At 38.1% G+C, this 5,133-nt stretch overlaps 1 non-coding gene across 1 annotated transcript; it reads right to left on the bottom strand.

Annotated features, from left to right (window-relative positions):
• Window positions 1-2,754: 2,754 nt before the first annotated feature.
• LOC143411925 (U2 spliceosomal RNA) lies at window positions 2,755-2,936 on the bottom strand. The gene has a single exon (XR_013092927.1). It is a non-coding gene; the product is annotated as a U2 spliceosomal RNA (small nuclear RNA).
• Between the last annotated feature and the right edge of the window lie 2,197 nt (window positions 2,937-5,133).

The following is a 5,133-nucleotide window of genomic DNA, read 5'->3' as shown; positions in this document are numbered from 1 at the left end:
AGGAGAAGGAGAAGGAGAAGGAGAAGGAATGAATACAGTCAGAAATCCAAGTCATTAAAGTTTTCTTTTTGGTTAAATTTTATAATCTAAGACCAGAAGAGATTCTAGACTGTGTCAGCCATTACAACTTTACTGAGAATTAATTCCTTTCACTACTTTCTCCAAAGTTCCTCCGGTGAACAGCTGAGGGAATGAAAGTTTGTCGGGCATGACAGGCTTAATTCTTCCATGAGGAACCCCAAAGCTCTCATGATGTCTATGTGCAGGCAGAAAAGTGGCCCTTAAAGATGGTCATGTCCTAATCATGTCCTAATCCCCTTTTACATGTCACCTTACATGCAAAAGTGATTTTGCAGACATGATTTTGAGATGGGGAGAGTACCCCCAGATTATGCGACTGTATTCAATCTAATCATTAACTTAAAAAAAATGAAGAAATTTTCTCAGCTGTGATCAGAAAAAGAGATGCAATTAGTAAGTAGAGTCAAGGAGGCGCTACCTCACTGTTCTTGAAGATGGAGAAAGGGAGCCAGGAGCCAGAGAAGGTGCATCTCCGGAAGCTGGAACAGGAAAGGAAATGAATTCTTCCCAAGAGCCTCAGAAAGGGTATAGCTATGGTGGCACTTTGATTTTATCCCAGTGAGACCTGTATTCGAATTCTGAAAGAGTAAAGTGATAAATTCATATTGTTGTAAGCTCATTAATCTGCAGTGATTTGTTACAGCAGGAATAGAAAACTTAAGTGGGGACTTCAGGCAAGATGGGAAGAAGAGGGGTCAAGGTGGCTAGATTCGATCCCTCTCCTGTGTACCACTTGAGCACCTTACTGGAGACTACACATAAAAGCAGAAGCTGGCAAAGACATCTAATAAATCATGTCCTCATTGGCTCATTACATAGACCTTGATTCTCCATTCTGAGACATTTCTTTTCTCTCATTGGGTCTCACTGCTGCTGTTAATTACCTTCTTATAACTTTTCATGGGGTGTCCCCATCTTGTTTCATTTGGGGATCATTTTTAAGACTTTATTTCAGATTAAAATATAAGCTTTTTTATCCCTCATTATACCATAAGCTCCAAGAACAAAAGGACTATGAGTGTCTGTTTGTCACTGTATTTCAAATGCTCCCTTACTGCAGAATGAATGGTGCCTTTCTCATCTATCTGCCTGAGCCTGTCACCTGTTCTAGGTCTCTCCAGTCCCCTCAGCCCACATGGACTTCCCAAATGAGGAAATTTGCCACTTCTCTATTTCATAGTCCAGAGATTGATTTATTTACAGTAGCTAAATGATTTAATAAAGTTCATTTTGTGTTGTTTTTTGGATTGTCCTTAGTTGGCAGATACAAGCACCATTGAGTGTTAACTTTTAAAAAATGATCGTGGAACATGGGGCTGGGGTTGTGGATCAGAGGCAGAGTGCTCGCCTAGCATGCGTGAGGCACTGGGCTCTTTCCTCAGCACCACATAAAAATAAAAGAAAGATATGTGTCCACCTATAACTAAAAAATAAATATTAAAAAAAAGATCACGGAACAATTTCAAAAAATTAAAACACAAACATCGTCACCATACAAGAATAAGAAAATATCTGGTTTCATTCAATGAATCAGCTTGATATACAAAATCCTTAAAAATTACAAGGAAATTGATCCTAAGGGGAAACAAAGGCCGGTAGATTGGACCAGCCAAAGGTCATATATAAAAAGACTGGGTGGAACTGGAAAACAATCTAGGGCTCATGATTTTCATTTTAGAGGATTTGGGGTTTCCTTTTTTTCCTGAAGCACCTTCTTTTCCCAGCAGGCCCATCTAAAAGTGGGTGGGACCTAGACAAATCCTGTTTGGTTTCATGTTTTTTAATACTTCTCTTTCACTCCTCCAAAGAAATACATTTATACTGGTGAAATCAGGTGAAAAGATTTCTGACCCTCAGTTCTCATAAGCACCAAGCCATCAAGGGAGAAGTGGGAAGGGTTCCTCCCTCATCTACTGCTCCTTCAGCCAACCTGGGGCGTAAGCCATAGGCTCTTGGCAGCATGGCCCACGAGGCTCATGACAGGTTCTTTAAAAGATGCCCTGACAACGAGACCCTCCCTAAGGACTTAAGTTTATTGTCCCTCGCTTTATCTCTTTTCTCCTTTTTTTCCCTGTCTTCTTGTTGGTGTCTTATGTTTGCCCTGAGAATGTGGTTCTGGTATCTCCCCTAATTCAGTTCTTGGCCTTTCTCTAATATCCAGAAACTGACTCTGGCCTTGCCGCACTACTCCACCTCTTGCTTCCTAGATGGGCTTGATATTCATCCCTGGATTTCCAGCCAAGAGTCAAGTTTCTCCAAGTTTCAGTCTCATTAACTCAGCATGTGACCGGCTGCCTTTGCTAGGGACATCTCTCCTTTTTTTTTGTTTTTCCCCCTCCGCTTCCTATGATAATTAATGGATAAAGTATTCATAATAGAATGCTCCTCTTTTGTTTCCTTTAAAAAATGTTTTCTTCTTAGGAACAAAAAACAGAATGGTGGTGGCCAAGTGCTGGGGGAGAATGAAGAAGGGAATTGTGGTTTAATGGGTATATGGTTTCAGATTTGCAAGATGGAGAGAATGGTAGAACTATATTCACAACAATGTGAATATACGGAACAATACCGGACTATACAGAACAATACCGGACTATACACTTGCAAACGGGTATTATGGTAAATTTTATGTGTCCTCTTTTTGTTTACCTATTTACTTATGTTTTAAGTCCCCTGAGAGTGTGCATCATTTCTGAAGATCCTGCAATACCAATCCTATGCTTAGAGAGAATGGACCAGTTCCTATTCTATCTCCCTGCACCCAAAGTCCATTTAATATGTTGTCCTCAAATAGAGGCTGTATCAGATATTAAATACAGATACTACACTTGATCTTAGCCAAAAGGTCAAGAAGCAAAGTGTGTGTGTGTGTGTGTGTGTGTGTGTGTGTTTAAATCACATTTTTTTAAAAAGATAATTTTTTAAAAAATGTTTTTTCCTATGCTTTACTATGCATATTTTTATTTTTGTTGTTGTTGAAGTGGGTGCCAAATTTACAAGTGCTTATTTATTCAGAAATAAAACCTACAACATGGCCCCTATAATTTCTTCACAAACCTGGTCCCAGCAATATGGAAGTACACAGTCTACAAATAATAGTTGAGGATCAACTGAACACTGCTAGACATTCCTAAATACTGGCAGAAATTCAAAGGAGAATGGTAAACAAGCCATTTCTTAGTGAAATTTATACTCTTAAACAATAACAATAATAGATCTACCATTTGCTAGGGTTATTCTGTGCCAGGAACTGTGTGTCCTGTATACCAATTTCTTTATTGTCTTAACATTGAATGAAGTAAGTCATTTTTCTCCAATATTTGGAGGTGGCATGTACCTCCTTGGAAAGAAAATCTAGAATTAAATTCTGTTGAAAATAGGATTCATATGTATTAGTGTCTGTGTGCCAAGCAGAGTATTGAAGAATCTTATATAAAAGTTTCTCTCCATTTTAAAGATAAGAAAATCAAGGCTCATCCAGGTTAAAAAGAAGTGCCAAAGACCACTTAGCTAATAAGACACTGAGATTATATATAAAACTGGTGTCTGGCTGATCCCCAAAATACCACAGTGGTTTCTGCCATTCTATGCAGCCTTCCCTTGGAGCAGTTATACAAGGTGGAAAGTGGCTAAATGTATCAAGAATGCTACATGAAATAATAGAGGAGAGAAGAGGAGATTTGCTGCATGTGGAGTTGGTTGAAATGAAAAGGAATCTAGGAAAAAAGAATAACATAAGCAAAGGAGCAGAATGAGGAACAGGGATTTGGTGTGGTAAACAAGCAGTAGAGTTGGCTGGAATCTTCTAAGCAAGATGTACAGCAATAGATGGGATGGGAAAGCTTCACAGGGCCTGGACCTGCAGGACACTGATGTCTAGTAGTGGAGAAAAATTCAGATCTTTCAATCAGAGGATGAAGAGCTATGCTTTAGGTACATTCATCTAGCAAAGGAATGTGAGGCATATAAAATGAACTGCATGGAGATTGGGAGAATGTTGAAAGAAACAAAAGCTAGCTCAACTACTTCACTCCCCTTCATCCTATCTCTTTTTAGGTTAACATAGACCTTAACATTGGAAATATATCCTCAACACTATCTAGGACTCAATAGGATATTTTCCTAACACTACTTGTTTTTAAATGATTTAAATAGGATATATTTTTTTTTACCTCTCCCCTTAAAAGTCTGTAGGTTTTAAAACATAATTTGAAGTTCATTTTCCAGGGAGGAATCCAATTTGGCTTTTGTTGTTTCTGGTGGGATATTATATGATTTTATTTTTTTTTTATTGCAAGCCTTTAGAATGGTTCACAGATGTTGCAGCTAAAATAGATCCTCCTGGAACTATTTGGTTTGAGAAAATCTCTGTTGCCATGGATTAAATTAATAGGAGACCTCTTGTTTAAAATTTAAGATTTATTCGCTTTTAAGAAATAATGGTATTTCATTAAATTTATGTAAGGCAGTCACGGGGACAAGTGACATTTGGAACACTAACCATGGGTCTACTTCATTGCAACTCTAAGATCAGGTTATGCCACATTCATATGAAAGACCATTTCTCCCCAAATCAACCAGGCCAACATTTTTATGAACTAAGAAATTCATACTTCTCCTTGGTCAGCTGTACTGGAGAAATATAGCTATTTGAAGAATATGTATGATTTAAATTTTACATACTGAAATTTAGCCAATCTCCATTAGAAATATTTAACAAAATATTATCAAATTTGAACACTAACTAAACACCAGCTGAATCCTGTACAAACTGACACTGCATATGAGCAACATCCAAATGTTCCTTGGTTTTCCTCTCTTTTCCTCTTCCCCATAGCAAGCTCAACCATGGACACTAAGGTTAAGTTTTCATTGTCTCAAACAGAAGGAACGTGTACATCTGCACCTCCAATTCTGACCCATCTCTCAAGACTCAAATGTACATCTTCCTATTATGCATTTTCTTGTCAGGCACTTGACATACAAGATGCCCAGTTCGAATTTACCAATTTAACCACATCACGGCCCAAAGTGGGATGTCTACAAGAGAAGTTT

The sequence above is a fragment of the Callospermophilus lateralis genome, chromosome 12 (assembly GCF_048772815.1).
Source record: "Callospermophilus lateralis isolate mCalLat2 chromosome 12, mCalLat2.hap1, whole genome shotgun sequence".
Classification (NCBI taxonomy): domain Eukaryota; kingdom Metazoa; phylum Chordata; class Mammalia; order Rodentia; family Sciuridae; genus Callospermophilus; species Callospermophilus lateralis.
This window is presented reverse-complemented; position numbering and strand designations above follow the sequence as displayed.